The sequence below is a fragment of the Triturus cristatus genome, chromosome 2_2 (assembly GCF_964204655.1).
Source record: "Triturus cristatus chromosome 2_2, aTriCri1.1, whole genome shotgun sequence".
In the NCBI taxonomy this organism is placed as follows: Eukaryota; Metazoa; Chordata; class Amphibia; order Caudata; family Salamandridae; genus Triturus; species Triturus cristatus.
Window position 1 is genome coordinate 713,475,492 of NC_140582.1, and position 20,658 is coordinate 713,496,149.

Below are 20,658 nucleotides of genomic sequence, written 5' to 3' on the forward strand. Positions count from 1 at the left end.
TACGGTGGTGGCCCCCCTGATTACTGACACAGAATGGAAGCAGATTTGTATGTTGACGGGCAGACTCACGTCGAACTGCAATTTGCGTATCATTCATTTAAAATGTATCCATCAAGTGTACCATACGCCTAAAAAATTGCATAGAATGGGCTTGAGGGAGTCGGCCTGCTGCAAGAGATGTGGATTGGATGGGGTGGATTTTCTCCATTTGGCATGGCAATGTACGCTAGTATTTCTGTGTTGGGAACAGGTGATTAGTCTTATGTTTGCCATGACTGGCCAGGGGCTTCAGTGCACTCCAAAGGTGTGTCTGCTTGGATATGTTCCCCAATTGAAAGCTGGGGTGGGCAGGTTCGTCAGAGTAGCCCTGCTGGTGGCTAAACGGAGGGTCTTATTCACATGGAACAGCCGGCGGAGCCCAAAAGATGCTTTGTGGCTTAAAGACATGGTTTATTGCCGCGAACAGCTGGAACTGTATGCGGAAGAATTGCCAACATCCTCTCACCCTAAGGATTTATGGGCTCCTCTGCGAGAATACCTCCAGGCACAGAGCGAATCGAGTTCAGTGCAACCATAAAAGAACTGAGGCCTCCTTGGACTCTAACAAACACTCGGACAAATGCATCATTGTGGTAAGGTCGGAATGTGCTGAATCTATGTATGCAACACAGAAGTCATTGAGGATAAGCAAAAAAATTGTCATTGTCTGGGATATGTTATAATTGGTGCATGGTTATGTTGTTCAGTATTATTTTTTTTGAAGTGGTGGGGAAAGTCCTTCTCTAATGCATCTGTAAGTGACATATGTTGTATAACAGTGCTTATTCCCAATAAAACCTACTTTAAAAAATAAAAAAGTACCGCACATGCTTTATAGTGCTGTGGAATTAATGATCTTCAGTGTTTATGGTACCCCTAAGAAGATATCCCAATTTTACTGTAATGTAGTCATATATTTCATGCCTTCGCTATTATGATATCTCAGTAATGTTTCAGACACCATCCTCTCTTGCTCAAGGTCAGATGTGCACCACTGCTGTGCTTTGCGCTCTAAAAAGACCCCTGATCGCTGGGCATGCCCTTTTGCATATCAACAGAGTGCGGCTCTATAGTTCCTACGTAGTCACTTGTGTGTGATTCCATCAGTCAGCTCTGGCTTAACTGCAGATTGCATTCTGAGACTTGCTGTCCACATTTTAGGCGTGCAAATTCTGGCCTTCAAAGTACTTATGGTTAAAATGCCATGACAGGCTGAAGGTGTTGCACATATGACACTGGAGCACTTGGCGGTATGTATACTACGCAAATCTTGTTGTTGACCTTTTAAATTTGCACCTCATAATCTCTCCACAGTTTGTTCTGCTCCTTGTTAAGCAAACTGCATACATGCTGGGAAATCTGGTTCATTCGTTTTTTTCACAAGTAATGATTAGATCAGAATTTGTCTGTGCTAAAATTATGTTACACACCAGAATCGTTTTATAAACAGCTGTCATATCTTTATTGCATTAGTTTCTGCATTTGGCCTAGTGATCGGCAGAAAAATCTGGTCGCAATAATCTCCAAAGTGTGCACATAAGCCTGACAATGCTTCAATCTCCGGCGGAACAGCACCGAGGATTATGTGCTGCATGGATAAACACTTATAAGGTCCCAAAGGCGAGACCTAATGCCAATGCTTGTTAATGAACAGAATAGATGCAAAACCATTGCGACTGTTGCATTCAATTTGGTCCAAAGCTAAGACGTTGTCTACCAAAGCGATCCTAAAAGTTTGAGTAGCAATGGACTATGTGTTTAAAATAGCTTGGATAGCACATATATAGAGATACTTTAAAGAGATTAGTTAACTTAGATGAGTATTTTCAGAAGACCCCCAAAAATATAGCATGGGTCTCAAAAACAAAAAGGGAAATAAAAGATTTTTTCAATGGCATGAGAGCACATGAAATAGATTTGAAAGATCATAATAAAACTACACTGGAGAGCTTTCTGTCAACTCACAAGTACTTGGGGGACATCACCTTATTTGAGTATGGTCTACAATGTTTACCATAGGTATATTTTAATACAATTCCGCTAAGGAATAATTCGTCATTTGATTGCATTTCTGAAAAGGGGTTGTGGGAGTCTCAATAACTCGATTTGTCCCTGTGACAAGACATCAACTTGGTCGACACTGCCCTCGGCACTTTTCTGTACATTTTACTCTGTCTTTAGGAAATACAGTTTAAAACCATTCTTTTTAAAAGAGAAGTTGGTTGATTATTGAGAGTCTTTTATCAATTTGAATAATTTAAATAATGTCAGAGTATGTAATGCTTTTTGCCAAGTTTTTCATCAGTGCTATACGTGAAAGATCTAGAATTGCGATTACATGTTTTAGTAATTTCTGTATTTTAATCGTGATGTAATGCAGTTTTATAAGAATTTAACTTTGGATAACTTCAGTCTGTATTTATGACATTGTACTTTTAAGGTTTATTATGCCTACAAACCGAGTAAAGATTGATTGACTGATTTTTCTGTCCAAGAATTGGAAACTGATCGCAATACTTCAGAAACTAACTGATCCTTTATAACGACTGAAAAAATTGATGAAAGAATTCCATACTTACTTGGGGCAACGACCATGGCGTTAGATAATAGCCTGCAGACTCAATCCTCGGGACTCCTACTTTCCTACCTCAAACACAAAGGAGAAGCCTTTACTAGCAAGAAACTGAAAACAAAATTAACAAAAAATCTCATCTTCCTTGACCATCTCCAAAGTTACATTTCTCAAACTTTTGTAAGTAAAATGAATTTCTCATTAAAAGACACACTCCGCAGTCTTTCCTCAAATAAATTCGAAATATTAAGGAAATGCAGTCTGGATACAGTACAGAATTATTATAGTTTGCCTCTGAAGTCCAAGCAGTCAAGATTCAGCAACAGAATTTTGTGAAAGAAGATGGATTCCTAAATCACTTTTGCCTGTTTTACCCAAACCTAGAGACTAAAACAATCTGTTAGTCTGTATGGCTAAATATTATCGCAACAATAAAAAAAATTACAAGTTTAGATCCTTATCCATTTGGCTCTGTTGGACCCCTTAGTACTGTTGCTCAAAAAACCGTTCCACTGTTTCAGTATATTACACAATAACATACTAAGGTGGCTTCACTCTTTCCTCAAAAAATACTAGCACATCCAATTAAGTTCCTAAAATTCACCAGTCAGGACGAAGCAAAGATGATGATGTAGGTCACATTGCTCATCTGCACGGGAAGTGACATGCAAATACCCCAAGACCACCATATCAAGTCAGATGCCTCAGTAGAGGCTGTGTCAGACCCCCAAGGAACAGATAATGTACCAAGGAGGGCTACTGTTGTCTTAGGATCTTCCACTCAAGACAGGTGCAGCAGAGGAGTGGCAAGACAGCAGAGGAGAGCGAGACAGCAGAGAACAAAATGGCGCACACACTTCGAGCAGTGAGGTTGCGGGGCTGAGAGTGCTGCACACAGTTTGCCCAGCAGTATTGCGCTTCTTGGTGGTTCTCGGACCTCAATAAAAGCAGGATGGCAATGGCGACCAACTGGAGGTCTGACCGTGTTCTCATCCATAAGGCGTACTCCTAAGCGGGCCCAGAGAGCGGAATAAGATGCAAATGTGCCCTCAGCACGAATGTTTGAGAGGGGGTCCAAGGTGGACTAAGACTGCCACGCAGTGCCAGATTAAGATTTACGTGATCTAGAAGGGGTAGAATGCAGTATCTTTTCATTGAGGGGAGCAGTAATTATTTTGGAGACTCCTCCAATAGAAAGGAGGTTTCACAAAGTTCAGGACTAACAACATACAGTGGTCTTAGTTTAGGGCCCCTCAGGGCCAGACAGAATAACATGGTTGGAAGCACGCTAGTGGCACAAAGATGAATTCATCATAAGTCAACATGTAGGCTAAAAGGGCAAGCCTGTAGCATCAGTAACCTCCAATGGATTATGGGGTCCCAACAGCGGCCCTGAACCTGGGAGAGCTGGGTAAACTCCCTGTTTGAGACTATTTAGCTATGACAGCAGGGATCCGTTACACCTCAAATCAGTACAGAAGTTAAAGGCAGTCGCTTTCTAATACGATGGGTGTATTTTCAATGCACTATAGACTAGCAAAGCATTAGATCGGAGATTTGCTACTGTTTAGAAGTGGTTATATCTGAAGCTCTGAGGCTGGCTGCCAAACAGAAGTGATTAACGAGCATGGTCTCAGGAAATCAAGAAATACATTTCCCTAAAGGAAAAGCTAACAAGACCAGTAGAACAGCTCCCGGTCCGGTATACCAAACCAGCCCAACTGTCAGCCCAAAAGACGAATCAAGGCAGCGCAATTGACTCAGATGCACCAGTAACATGTTCATTCCTGAGGGAACTAGTTCAAAGCTTTTGAGAAGATATAGCCCAACTGCAAGAGAAAGTTTTAAACGATCTTGAAGGCTTCTTGGTTGAGGTTTCCAACCTGGGAAACAGGGAGGTGATGCTGGAAGAAACAACTGAGAGAGGAGAAATAGAGTCACAATACCCGGTGGTCCCCATCTGAAAGGATCAGTATAGAGATCTGCAAGCCCTCCTCGCAGACCTTGAGAATCACATAAGGAGGAAAAATATTTGAGTAAGAGGGGAGCCACGTACACTGAATGTGGGGACATTGAGCTTTACATAAAGAGACTTTAACGCATCTTGCCTCAGCTTAAAATGGAAGATGTTTGGCTCGACAGAAAGCATTGGATGGGCCTAAGAACTAAAACAGGAAACCCCTCTAAATATATTTGCATGTATATGCTATTTCCAGCAAAAGGAGAGCATTCTGGTGGCAGCCAAAACTGAGGAACCAATATCTTTTGAAGACAAGGGCCACTCTTTAATCTCATCACTATGCGGAAGGCAGCAATTTTCAGCTAAGTTCTGCATCTGAAACTAGACATGTCTTGGGACTGGATGGGGCCTCTGACTGCTTCCAAGACCAGACTTAGATTTAACCTTAAAAGGTACACAAAAATATTCTGCGATCCAATAAATGGAAGTAAGTCCACAACAAGTGAACCAATCTGAAACCCAGAAAAGAAGCAATGGTGACAGAGAGGAAGGTGGTGCTGTCACAGGTAGGAGTCTCTGCCGAGGCAGAAGAAGTCTGAAGCGGTAAAGATTAAAACATGCAGGTAGTATTTAGGAGATAAGGCAAGGCAGAATGCATACACAAAACATGGGGAGTCTAAAAAATGTGCAGTTCTAAGGTGGTGCCTGGTTAGAGAGGGTACTTGTGACGGACTGTAAGGGTTTCTCCATGTCGGACGTTGTGGAAGGGATAGGATTGCCTTCATTACTAGATTAATCCCATGGGAGGTGTTTATTGTCAATTTTGTTTCTGTTGAATTCTGTTAGTATTTATAAGGGAAGTAAGGAGGAGGGATACCCACAAGGAACACTTAAAATAACAAACAACATCTACAGCATATAACCTCAAAAGCATAAATGATGGCATGGGTTAACACTAGGCTGAAGACAAAACACGAACATAGCAGCTTCCATATAGAGCATTAAACCAGATTTAAAAAAACAGCATAAATATCCAGGGTCTAAACTCCCCAGACATGAGGCTGTCAATCTTCTTGCTGTTACGAGATGCAAATAGTGATATTTGCTTATTACAAGAAACTCACTTGCTCAAGAAAGGCTGGTGCAATTGTGCATGTGCGGTGGACCTCTGTCCAACTCTATTCATCTCACTCAAAGAAATGTGGTGGAGTTAGTGATTTATTGGCAAGTAAATTCAAGGGTGGGGTCAGGCGAGTATTTGTGTGAAAGTCACAGCGATCAGGATACACCTGAGGGACTGCGTTTTTACTATTACCTCGATTTATGACCCCAATGAAGGCCAAATAAAATTTGAGTGGGCATTCAGTCTATCCTGCAATCCATAGAAAGAGATATCTTAGTAGTTGGTGACCACAATTCAGTCATGGAAAATGCCATGGAATGGTCTGCTCAAAGGATAGGTGAGTTGAGGCAATTCTCCTCAGCGAGCAAAACCGGACTTGAAAACTTGGAGGTAACAGACATCTGGTGGGTTACATGTTTTTCTCAGCTAAACACAAGACCTACACCAGATTACATCTTTTCTAGGAACCACCCACTTATAGTAAAGATTTAGTGTCATGGAGAAAGGAGCACAATCACTATCTGACCATGGTCGGTTTCACCTACTTATTGAGATTGCTAGCATCCAAAACGAATGAGAGGATGGAGATTAAGAGAGACTCTTCAACAAAGTGACAAGAACAGCACCCGGATTATGATATTGCTCTCTAATTTTCTTCAATACAATTATGCTGAAGGGAAAGGAGTACTCCATGAGATGCTTTAAACGCTTAAATAAGGGGGTTCCTCATTGCTTTTGCAGGGCAGGACAAGACTACAAATGCAATAGAATTTGAGCAACAGACACTAGAGCTAGAGGGGATGCACAAAAGAACAGGATCTCAGAAAATCTTGTGTGAGCTTTCTGCGGTAAGGGCGCAATTAAAGACTCTAGACACTGACAGATCAAACTACATACCACTCCAGCTAAAAATAAATACTACAAGGGAGGGAATAAAGCTGGCAAACTACTGGCCTGCAGACTCAGAGCCACAATAAATTATGTTAGAATCTTCCCCATCTAACTACATACAGTCTGACCAAGTAGTATGTGACAAGGAGTGCATAAAAGAAGACATTTAAATACTTTTACAACAAACTGTATGCAGAGGAAGGTGTTTCTTCACACTAACTTGGTGCCTTTTTACAAACCTTTGCAATCCCACAGTTCACAAATAGAGATCCTTGACCATGCCAAATGAGGAGGTCATATCTGGCATTTCTAGAATGACGTTACACAAAATACCAGGTCCTGTTGTGCTTACCCTGTTATTTTATAAATTGTTCTGCTTGCACCTATACAAACTAAACTGTTCAATTATTTGGGGGGGAAGCAGGAGATGCTATGAGCACTATACAGTAGGTCTCAACTACAATTCTGCCTAAACAGGGCAAGGACCCATAACGATTGTAATCATACAGGCTGATCTCCCTGTTAAAGATTGATGACAAACTTTTTACCAGAGTTTTGGCCAACATATTAGGCTCATATATGCAGAGCCTCATTGAGCCAGACAAGTTTTATTCCAGGAAAAAACTGTTGGGACAATACTAAACACATATCACCTATAATACACAATATGTTGAAAGGAAACTAAAACAGCCCTATTACTCGCCTTTGAGGCTAAAAAAGCGATTGTCAGAGTTCACTGGCCTATCCTTGCAGAAACCCTAAAAGATAATGGTTTTGACTCCAGGTCAGGACGTGGGTCTTCAGCACCTAGAGGGACTTGTCCCAGAATTGCGGTTAAGGGCGACTCCACTGACGTTTCTCGACTCCACTGACGTTTTTCACATCATAGGAGGGGTACGAGGCAGTTGTGCCACGCTTGCAATACATAAAAAACCGTAGGCAAGAAAAAGGGGAGAACAAAGGGGTAGACACAGAACATTATATGCATAAAACATGCATGTATGCAGATGATGTACTGGTAGCGCCTACTGACCAAGTCCATTCATAACCGGCAGTGTTAGGGAAGCTGGGCTTTAAAAGTAATATACAAAATCATAGATGAAGCTTATCCACACCGACAGACCAAAGGAAATTATTATATGACAGATTCCTACATCACCTGGTCACAGGGAGTATCACCTATGTAGGTATAAAACTTGTTGCCTCAACTGGGAAAAATGGCACATGAGAATTCTTCTACTTAGTGCAGACATTGCCTCTACAGCCACCTTAGTGCTTGCTTACGAGAATAAAGATGATAGTCCAAATTGCAAGTACCAGGAAGAGGCCCGGAATAGGCAGAAATACTAAGTCCCAACCTGCTGAAAGATGGGAGTTTCAAATTATTGAAAACTTTATTTGGTTGCGCAGCTCCACTGCAAGATGGAGTGGAACAAAATAGAGTGAGATACACTGGCGCTTTATCAATCAATTAATAGCGGGGAAAATTACCTTGCTGCCTAATTAATATAGGGATTGGGGCCTGTTACAATCAAGGATGTAGTCTTGTAGGTTATAAAAGATGTAAGTTAGTTAGGTTCAGATCAGGTTAAAAGTGAATCAGGTAAATCTTCTCAGCCCTTCTCACTCCAACTGTCCACTAATCCAAGAACAAACACTCAACACTCCAACCATCCAAAGACCTCACTCACTGGCTGAGCAGCAGGGACTTGGAACTCTGGGGAGGATGCATAGTAACTAAGACAAGTCACAACACATCTCCCTCTGTTAAAGAAACAATAGGAAATTAAAATAAAACAATTGAGTCCCATGAATATTACTTCTAGATTAACATCTAATCATAAGAACAAGAGATTACACAAAATGATAAAACAGTCCTATGAACATTACAATACATAGATAATCAAATCATGCAATCTTCAGCAGAACTTAGGAAACTAATAACATCGCTAAGTCATTCACCTCCAAAAATCAAGGTGCAACACACATGGTCCTGTAACACACCCTTAACTCCTCATGAGGGACAACATTGACATAAGGATGCAATACACATATCCCTACACTACATCCTTATCCACTCAAGGACAACAGAAACAATATCAATCAGTGTCTCTAAACACTTACAGCAGGACCAGGGACTTCAAACCCTCTACTGCATCCACTCTTATGGCAGTACCAGGGACTCCAAACCCTCTACAGCATCAACTCAACTCATAGCAGGACCAGGGACATCACACCCTCTACTGCACTTACACAACTCATGGCGGGACCAGGGATTACATACCCTCTACTGCACTCACACTCAGAATCTCAGAAAAATTTAGCATGAGGTATCTTTCAACCCATCACAATCACAGGGTATCTTTAAACCCATTAGATTCCCACTCACACTGGAAATCTCAGAAAATGTAGCAAAGGGTATCTTTCAACTCCCATCACATTCCCACTCCCACAGGGAATCTCAGAAAAATGTAGCAAAACAGTATCTTTCAACCCATCACATTCCCACTCACACAGGGAATCTCGGAAAAATATATCAGAAAGTATCTTTCAACCCATCACATTTCCACTCAGCCAGAGAACATACAACAGAAATAATACTACAGCATCAATATAATTCATCACTGCCAGATAAAAAAAGTCTATCACTCCGGTGAGCGATCTCTGAAAATCAACTTCAAATCTTTGATATACGAAGTACCAGCACCTCACAGTCGCTTAAAAGCATAAAAGAGTGTCCAGTGCTCCCTACTCCAAACTTCACTTCCTTACGAGGAGCAGACATGCTGAGAATTGCTCACAAATGCCTTCACGCCTCAGTTTTACTTGTGGCCACCTCACCTCATTGCTCAGCTAAGCACACTCAATACAGCTCCAGCCGCAGCTTGGATTCACCCGTCGTGCTGCTTGACTACGCTTCAAATACCAAAAATATACGCATACATGCTGTGTTACTCTCAAGGGTGTACAATGAAGAGACAGCTGGGCATGATCATAGAAAGTCGGCGTTCTGGCCTTCCAAAGACACGCTTCCAAGTTCCTGTAAATAACAACACTCGGAACCTGCTAGAGGGCTGGCAACGCGCTTGAAATCCATGGATACAATGCACGGCAGCCTCACGGGCCATTCAAATGCTACATCAGACCCACACATTTTATCGGTAATAATGCACTAAAACTTTACCATGACAGCACGTCATGCGGGCCCCATAACTAAAGTAATGCTGCCACTCACTAGACATTATGAAATTCAGGGTGCAACACAGGCCGATTCGCTACACCCCATGAGGTATTTAATCCACCGTGACCTCCTAATGGGGGCTTCATTCAACCAATAAAAGTTCATTTCAGTTGATTTCCCAAGTGTCCCAATTCCAGCGCTAAGTGCAGGGACAGGTTCCACGCAAGTCAACTGCTCATTGCCTCACCGGTTCACTCTTCACCAGTGTTTCTCGTCAAATTTGGCAGCCCTCTAAGTCTGCTGCACACTTTACGCTGGCCTTTTCAGATGACCTGGACTGAAGGTTGTCAGGTGTAAATAGACACTGGTGGGGCTGCAAACTCTTTTTTCCTTATAATCTCTAGTTTATTCTTAGTTTTTTAAATTTCTTCTTAATTTCTTGTTCCTCACACACAGTTTATTTTCCGCTTATTGCCAGTGTTACAATCAATGATGTAGGTTATCAAAAGTGTAGGTTTATTCGGTTCCGCTCAGGTTGTAAGTAAATCAGGTAAAGCCCCATAAGGAGCAGCATCCTGCTTTTTAGCCCTTCTCATTCCAACTGTCCACTTATCCAAGCACAAACACTTTTAATATTCCAACCATCCAATGACCTCACTCATTGGCTGAGCAGCAGGAACTTGGAACTCTGGGGAGGATGCATAGTAAACAAGACAAGTCACAACAGGGCCTATATACTACTCCCATGTGAACTAGCCCCACACTTTCAGCCTGGGACACAGTAATGGTAACAAACAGATTATTCATGACTCCTACCTCCAATACCCGGATTGTTAGTAACCCAAATTTCACTCCAGCACTGGAAGATGTGACGTATGTGCCTCACAAGCAGCGTGTTGTAAGACTTTTTCCATCTTGAAAGTCTAAAATCAACTGAGCAAAAACAAAGAAAGTATAGGCTACCATAAAATGACAAGTAATGCCAGATCAGCCATACTCTAAGTAAGCAGACCTTTCACACCAAATGGTTAATCACAAAAACAGAACCTAAAGGAATAATATCTGAAATATATAAATTCTTAACAATTCACAGGCTGCGCAATCCATGTGACAAGAAAGATAGGAGGCAGAAATCAGGAGTCAGATAATCACAAAAGAGTGGAGTGAAGCACACAATAGGGGAGGAGCAACAGGGTCAAGTAAAGCTAATAGAGAACCATTGGTGAAAATGCTATCATATTGTTACTATACACCAGCCAAAGGGGATTTGTGAGAAGCTGGCCTGGTATATACTAATGTAAGTGGGCTCCTTGCACCAGTCCAGACAACCCTTATGGTGATTTAAGAGGCCTTAGACAACCTTAGAAGCTCTCCAAGTGGTAGCTGTGGAGAGAAGACTACAGGCTTAGTCCAGAAAGAGTGTAAAGCAGATTGTTTTACCAGAATGCAATCTTGTCGTTTGGATTAAGTGAAAAAGAACCACACAAGGTATTTTTAAAAATATATTTATTATAATATACTCTCTAACACGTTTAGATATCTCCTACCCGGAGATAATCACAATGTACACAATACTTTGCAAAAAAACACAGTAAATAACACAGAATACACAGTGGACCCCAGGGTGGGACCAAACCATATACTAAGAAAGCGTTATAAGAACCACGACTCGGGTCAAGACAAGGTCGATAGCACGTAGAAGTGCTGGGGACCCAAGGAACCACCCAAGGGGAGTAGATAGGGACCCCAGGGAGAGTTTGTGCAGTGTGGGAACACAACTGTGTGCTCCGTACAACTCTACGTGTAAGTCACAATTGGAATATTAAAGATTAAGGACCCTTCCCAGTGGACCCTGAAGAAACCCCATGGAAGACAGAAGGTTGGAGAACAACCCCACCTGTGGATACCCTAGTACCCACTTTACCTACACCAGGGAAACCGGGTGCACAGGTGTGAAGTGGTGTCGGAAACCGCCGTCGAACCCAATGGATGGAGGACTTCAGGAAAGTGCCGCTGCTGAATAAGGAGAAAGTGTCCGGTGGAATCTGAAAGTGGATTCTAGATGAGTGGTACCTGCAAGCAGAGGGGACAGAGTCTAGGTCACTCAGGAGTGACCAGGAGACTTGGAAGACGAATGCCCTCCGATGTCTGGTGATGAACGATGGATGATGATGACCTGGAGTCTGCAGCTGTGAGGACCAGGCGACGCTGAGGAAGACCAGGAGCCATGCACGAGCTGTCCCACATCAGATGTCGAGTGCTATGGGGTTGGTGTCCGGCAGGACCACCAACAAGCCTTGGCAAATGCAACCAACGCTGAATTCGAAGAAGGTGCAATGTCGAGACCAGCAAGGTTCAGGGGACTCAACACAAGAAGGAGAGTAAAGGCAACTGAGCAAGAAGGGGAGCCCAAAAGAAACAAAGGTGACCCTCAAATGGACCCACAGGCCGGGGGCACTCGAGTCGCAAGAGGACCTCAAGCAGCTCACCAAAAGATGCAGGCCACGATGCACTCGATGAGGTGTGGCTGAAGATTTTTGTCACTGGAGGTGCTCTATGTTGGGGCTACTTGGAGCCTGAAGATCTTCTTGGAAGGAAGCCAACAAGCCTTTATAACTGGAAGTTGACGCGGTGCACAAGTGTTCGGTTATTGCAACCCCCACGAGGGATACTGGCCTCAAACTTGGTGACAGGGTAGGGCAGGCCTCGGGAGCTGTGGAAGACCATCACCTGTGTTGCAGAACCTTACGGAGTCTGGAGGAGCTCAGCATCAGCAGACCGGTCGACTTAGTTGCGGTGCCTGCGAATACAGGGGAGGGACTCCTTCACTCCAAGGGAGATTCCTTCAGGAGCCTTTGATGCCCACAGGCCTTGGAAGGTTCCTGTATGGTGCGCAGGCACACGAGATGCAGCAGACTGGAAGGGAGACGAAGTCGAGACCAAACAAAGTCCAGAGTGCCCAGACGGTAGAAGAAGTGGTGTCTGATCTGAATCTTGTCTCACGAATCTAGGGACCCACTCACAGGTAAGCCCTTAAGTACCCTTAGGAAAGGGTTGGGACGATTCAGGGGACCCTCCCAGGGAAGGGTCTGGACAGTGGGGAGGTTACTCCCATGTCCTTTGTCCAGTTACGCACCAGAGCGGGAGCCAACGGCTCCCAGAGCTGGTTTGAACTGGACTATGCATGGGGACACCAAATGTGCCTCTCATGCAGACTGAGTGGCGCTTGCAAACGCACCCACCCTGCCCCAATACACTAAATCCTGTCTGGAAGGTGGTCACACCTCCCTGTGACAGGATGCCTATTGTTCTGCCTTCCCCTGCTCAAACTTGGCTCAGCAGCAGGAGGGAAGAATCGCGTCTCTGCAGCAACCATTTTGTGCTGTCCGGGTCAAGAAGGCTGGTACTGGGAGCACTGACAGCCTAACAGAGGACTCTTAAAAGGCTTGGAATCATACCTCGTACATCGTTTATGGTGCGAGAGGAATGATTTCAACATTTTTTATACCAAACATGATAGGATTCGTTGAAGCCAGTTTCGAGATGGTCATCGCATAATTACGCGATGCCCCTCTATATAGTATACGGCTGCTTCACTTACAACCCGGGAGAATGGACTCTGTAGGCTGTAGGGGTGTCCTGCTCATGCAGGGGCACCCTCACACTTAGAACAAAGTACCCTGCCTTCAGGATTGATAAGGCCTGCTATAGGGGTGACTTACAGGATTTAAGTGCAGTGACCCCAGATATAGGAAACCTATATCTGTAGTAAGTGGTGCTAGCACCAGCTTACGCAGGCTGCAATTGCATGCCTGTAGTTCCATTTTGAATGGTCTCCCATGAGTGGCATAATGCATGCTTCAGCCCATGGAGGACCTCTGTGGTACCTGTGCCCTGGGTACCTTAGTACCATATACTAGGGACTGATAAGGGCACCCCAGTATCCAATCTGGGATGTACCCAAGTACTGAACATACCAATTTAAGGGAGAAAGCAGATAGACTGTGGTCATATTAGCAGGAACACAGTCAGACTAGTCAGTAACAGCTTAGCACCAGGCAAAAAGTGGGGGTAACCATGCAGAAGGATCCTACCTTCCTACAGTATTCCTGCGACAGGATTAAATGTGTGTCAAGTCATTTGAAAGTTTACAGTACTTAATCTACCTATACAGGCCACTTAACCAAAGCACTTCCCTAAATCAACTTTTGTACTCTTTATGAGACCCAGTGTACCCTAGTCTCATCTCCTGGCAATTAAACATTAGGGTGGAGACAAAGCCATATTATATCTGCAGAGCATGCACCTATTGCTGGAAGAAAAAAAAATCAAATAGATTTCTTTATTGTTTTACTATTGTCGAATTTCTATGCATGGAAAAATGCACATGCAAAAGAAGCAAGGAAAAAGTATTCATATTGATATTAGTGTTTAGTGAGTTTAAAAACATGGATCTTATGGGAATGCAGTGAACCATAGCGATGCAAGTTATACGTAGGTTAGTTACGTATAAGTGGTACATTTCCATAGCTTCTTGGTTTGATTGGCTGAAGGTTGTGTATGGGGTTGGCTGCAGGGGCTTCGTCGCAACCCCCACAGGTGGTCAAGCCCCCATGAGAGACCAACCAGGCACTGACCCCATCCCCCCTTATATTGCACCATTCTAGCTCCCGCTGGACTACGACCAGTGAAATCAATATAGGGTTTCTTTTTAATTTTGGCCCCTTGAAGGATCCCTCTGGGACCTTCCGACCCCCCTCCCCCCCCCCCCCCAAACAAGGGCTAGATGGTCAGGGTATCTCTCCCCTGCCCCCTTCTGTTTTTTCAAATTATTTTTCAGGGCTCTGGGACTGAGTCAGGAATTGGTGTCCGCAATATGTATCCTCATGATGCAGCTAGCCAACCGCATCACTGGGTCCCATGGCGCCAGCCAATCTGAGCGCTTTATTTTTACATTTTTTTTTTGATTTCATTAAAAAATGGCTGAACAGATTTAAACCAAATCACCAAAAGCACCCTTTCTGAGTAAAGATCTATTTTTCCGCCAAATTTAGTGTAATTCCGTACAGCAAATTTTTATGTATCGTGGTCTAATTTTCTCTATGGAAATGGCATTGTGGTGGGAGTGGGGGGGTGGAGTGGGATCCGACCCTTTTACTCAGCTCCTGCCTGATAGATCACCCCGAAACCTTCCAGGAAGGAGCAGAGGTGGATGAACATTTCTTTTTGTGGAAAGTTTTGTTAAGATTCGTCAAACAACGTCAAAGTTCTGAGCAATACAAAAAACACTCTTCCCAAGAAACAGGACACTTTGCCTTAAATACAACTATACAGTGGTGACCGTGCAATATATATATATATATATATATATATATATATATATATATATATGTATATATATATATATATATATATATATATATGCAGAGTTGTATAATGGAGAGGCATAGAGTGCAACAGTGTACAGTAGAGTAGTTTAGAGTGTAGTGGCCTTAAAGGAGTGTGGTAAAGTGGAGTGGCGTACAGTGGATTAGCATAGAGTGGAGTGTACAACTGAAACAGACGTGGCGTGATGTAGTGTAATGTGCCAGAAATACAGATTCTGAGGTGTAAGTAGTGTTAAAGTTAAAATATTTAGTAATATATTGTGCTGCAGTATACCGTGGTACATGCCGCTAAGAAGGTAGAATATGATTGGTGAATAGCCGTCTTTACAAAACGTAAAATGCAGCCATGTAGTTTTCAGCACACTTTTTCTGCGTTCTGGGTTAGAACCTTATATATAGGTAAGTATTCATGTTTTATATTTGTTGCCTACCTATTACCACTTTATAAAGGTGATAATAGCTTGAGAAATGTATTTATAATTTTCTATATATTTTACCAGCAGTTTCGGGAGAGCTGCGCTTTTTTAAAAAATGTTCCACGTAACATGGTAATTTTTAGGTATTACTGCTGTACACTGTAGACTTTTTGAGAAGATTTAAATATATTAAAAATTGAAAATATTGTACACTTGTATGTATATTTGTAAAATATTGTGTGGTACAGTATATTTTAAATTTGAACTTTAAAAAAAAAAGTCTCTCAGGACTACATACATTATTTAAAAGAAATATACAGAAACTTATAGTTTTCCCTAACTATTACCACTTTTATAAAGTGTTACAAGGTAGGGGAAAAATATCAAACCTTATACCTATATCTAAGGAAAAACGCAGAACACAGCCAAAGTTTACCTAAAAACGACATGACTGCCTTTAACATTTGCAAAGGCAGTCATTTGCCAATCACATAATGACTTGCCATCGCTATGTATTGTGGTACTTCTACGAAATACCCCGAAATTCAGCCAAAGTTTGCAAACATACCGCAACAGAAGAGACCACCAAGTTAAAATGTCTTATAACTTGAAAAATACCCACCCTACTTACCTGTAGTACACAAAAGGGTCATCTGCATATCATAACGTGGGATCCGCCCAAATTTCATCAAAATTGACTGCGCTTTTGGCCTACTACGCAGGAGTACAAAGTCTATGGAAAAATGCATTGGTGTCCAAACGCGTTTTGGGGACACCTCCCTTTTTAGATTGAACCTAGCGCAGCGCGCATGCGCTGCTCTAGGAAATCGGCCTCATGGAATCACTTCAGATTTTGTGTAAGCTCGTGCGAGTGGTGCTCACACCACTATTGGCCTTTGCGTCTGGCTTTAGCACGCACTTGGCCAAAGGCGTGTGGATGTCCCAGCTTTTTTGGAAATGTTTACTCCCAGAGCGTTTCGCTCTCGGCAGCCAGCAGCGGCGCGCAGGAGCCATCTGGTTCTAATTAGCATGGCGGCGCTTGTTTGCTTTACCTCCGCTCCTGTACCAGCCCGGCGGTCACTTTATGGGCACCGCATTGCACATTTTGGACACCCTATTAAAATGTTCAAAATGCGCTTTCTCTCTTTATCATCCGCTTTATCTTTTTTATTAAATATGTTAGGCGCTTGTAATATACTAGGCAGATTTTCGTTGCTCAATCAAATGCAGCATGTCATATGCCGTTTTATTTATGAACAGAGCTGCTTCGACTTCAAGCGAGGACCTTTATTTATTGATACACGGCGCCACTTTCACTTTAAATTTAATAAGAAGCTGAGGTGAGCATAGTGCTTCAAAAAATACTTTTGCTACTGCATGATGCTGGCGCCGTGCACCTCCTTCCCCTGTTGTTGGTTGCTTTCCCTGCACCGGAGTTTGCAAGCAGGCTGCAGCGGGCTCCTTATCTCTCGATCCACGTTGGATGCTAGCAGGGCAGTTATTAGCTGTAAGTGTGCTGCATGGCTAAACACTTAAGGTCCAAAAGGCGAGACCTATTGGCTATGCCAATGCTTGTTATCTTTGCTGCCCCTTGATCATTCACCATGAACCTCTCCATACTTCACCAATGTAGAAAACGGAATATGTCTGGAAAGTTTTGTGGAGATTCGTCAAACAAGCACAAAGTTATTTATGGTGAAACATCTGAGGAAATCCGATCTCTGGTAACTAACTAGAACTATGGAGTGGCTCTAGCCACTCTGTAATATTCATATATATATATATATATATATATATATATATATTCATATATGAAATGAAATGGGGCATTTATAGAGTACGAACTGTCGCTCCCAAAGGAGCCTCCTGGCGCTATATAGATAACTGGCAAACTAGTAAGGAGTTAGAGCCTAGATAAGGGCTAGACTGAATACATCACTTATTCCATAGATCCAGGTTTTTAGAGCTTTCTTGAACACGTTTTCTGATGCAATCGTTTTCAGTTTGTTAGGCATAAAATTCCACGCTTTTGCACCTAATACTATAGCAGTTTTCCCTCCCCTGGTTTTAAGTTTAAAACCAGGTAGTTTGAGGAGGTTAGCAGATGTGGATCTAAGGGTCCCCCTGGAATGTATGGTATAAATCTCCAGAGAGATATTCTGGTCCGATTTGACGAGTAGCTCTGAAGGTGATGATCAAGAGTTTGAATGGGATTCTCTTGTGCAGCGGAAGCCAATGAAGAGTTTTCAGAGCGACTGATGCAGATGACCTACGTGGAAGTTTCAAAACAAGTCTTGCCGCTGCATGTTGTACTACTTGTAGTCTCTTCAAGGTAGATTTATTAACCCCTACTAGCAGGCTGGTACAGTAGTCTAGACGTGACAATATTAACGCCACAGCCACTGTTTTTCTTGCAGCCAGTGGGATCAACTCAAATGTTTTCATGGTTTGAATCATTCCAAAGCTGGTGCCCACCACCTTAAGGTTATGGTGTTTGAAGGAAAGAGAGGAGTCAAACCATACTCACAAATTTTTGGCTACCTCCACTGTGGCCGGGGGAGCTGCTGCCTCTTCCGGCCACCAATCCTTCGGTTGAAAGGGATGGTCTTTCCCGATCAACAGGATTTCTGTCTTGTCCGTATTACAACGGAGATGGTTATTTTTCATCCATGTGATGACCACTGAGGGACAGGATTTAAAATTTTCTTCAGCCTCTGTGGAGTTTTTCTCAAGGGACAAGATCAGCTGAGTATCGTCACAATAGGATGTGGTCTCAATCCCGTAGGCTGAAATGAGAGAAATAAGAGGGCCATGTAAATATTAAACAAGAGTGGGATACGTGAGGCCTCCTGGGGGACTCCTGTGTTGATAGTACGTTCTGAAGAAAGGTGCCCAAGGAGACTGCTTGCTTCCTATTGGACAGGAAGGATGTAATCCAAGCTAGAGCTGTGTTGGATATGCCACAGGATATTAATCTGGCCAGAAGGATGTCATGGGATATGGTATCGAAAGCAGCCGATAGATCCAGTAGGATCAGCACTGCTTTCCTGCCATTGTCGGTGATGAGTTTCAGCGTGTCAGATATCTCTAATAGGGCTGATTCCGTGGAATATTTAGAGCGGAAGCCAGATTGCAGAGGATGGAGGATCTGGGCTGACTCGACAAAGTTGGAGAGTTCCTTATAGACCATTTTTTCAGTGACCTTACCCAGAATAGGTAGTAAGGATATGGGCCTATAATTGGAAAGTTTGGAAGAATCCATATTTTGTTTTTTCTTTAAGGGTTTCACTATCGTGAATTTCCATGCATCAGGCACTATGCCAGAGGACAGCGAGGAATTCACAATCCTATTAATCACGGGATTCACCAAATCCATAATGTGATGCAATATTATTGGGGGACATGCATCCTATGGGGAGCCTGATTTACATGCTAAGATAGCTTCATGTGTCTGGGATAGGGTAACTGCTTGAAAGGTACAAAGAAAAGGTCTATCCTGCCTATGATTTGATCCCAACTCATTCACCACTTCTTCTGTTCTTAATGTTCAAAAATCTTTTTGGATATTGGTGATTTTTTCCTCGAAGAATGCTGCGATGTCATTGCAGAGAGACTGAGAGGGGGGGGACCTCTGAGTGTAAGGCTTTTGGCTCCTTAAAAGAATTCACAACGGCAAATATCTCTTTTTGGTTTTGCTTTGCCATAGCTATTCTATTCCCAAAGTAATCTTTTTTTGCAAGTTTGATGGCTGCATGGTATTGCTTCCTGAATGATTTAAAGATCTGAAGGTTAGCCATTTCATAGCCCCTTCTCCATCTACGTTCTAGTTGTTTACTATGTAGGTGGAGCTTTGCTGGATCTTTAGTGAACCATGGGTCATTACGTGATTTTATTTTGCCTCCTCTGGGGGAATATTTTAGAGGCATTAAGTCATCACTTATGGCCCTCATCCAGGTATTGAAGCGATGAGTCTTTCGCTGGCTCTCCAGTCAGTATCGGGCTTTTTTCTTGGGCAATTTTTGGCAAGCCAGGATTGGTGGCTAATAGATGCCATTTCCGTTTTGGTACCCCTATATGGCTATTCTTGGTTGCTTGTGGCGCTTTGGGTATTGAGATAGCCAAGAGGATAAAATGATGGTCCGACCAGGCCTGAGGAATAGATGCCTCTACCTGGATTGAGGAAGAATTAGAGCAAACCCCATCTAATGCATGTCCTGCCCTATGTGTCGGATCTTGAACTAGTTGAATCAGGCCAAGGGGAGTCATAGTTTCCAGGAATGTAGTGAGCACAGGGTTATCACCACATTCTAAGTGGAGGTTTATGTCCCCGAGCAGTGCAAAGTTGGCATATCTAAACAGAGCTTGTCCAAGAGATTCCCCTAATGAGTCTAAAAAAGCACCAATGTTGCCAGGGGGACGATTATATATGCTACTACCCTATGTCGTCTCGTAGCACATATAGTGTAGAGGTCAAAGTGGGTGGTATAGGCTCCATTTTATGGCTGTAAAGTTCTTAAAAATGTGCAGCAGTATTGGTTGGGTACCTTTTAAAGATGGTGTAAGATTTGAAATCAAAACATATCTTCTTTTTTGTTAAAACCTCAGTTTACCTCAACAAACAACTCCCAAAACTGGTTATCTAATGGATGAGCATAATCAATTAAGCTGGCTACCAGCAAGTAAAAGAAAGAGATAAGTTGCTTACAAGCACAAGGAAGGAGTTGTGTCCATTATTCTTAAATAGAATAATAGTCCTTTCTATTTTTTGGGATTCTAAGACAGTGCTCGGAAGAGCAGTTGCTCAAAACAGACAGTATCTGGTAACGCCGCAATTAATAAATTGTCCTTCTGCATTGAAATGTGTTTTTTTAAAAATGTATTGCACGGTGACATGTAACACAGTAAACCTACTTGTTAGTAATAATATGCCAACGTTTCCTTCAGTGCGAAATCAAGTTCTGAGATGTACTGGTAAAATGTAATGGTCAACAACACGTCCTCTCAGAAAGCAGAGACTCCATATACACAATGATTTAGGTAAAGAGGCTTTCAAAGATATGGTTTAGGAATCCTATAAGAACGTTCCTTC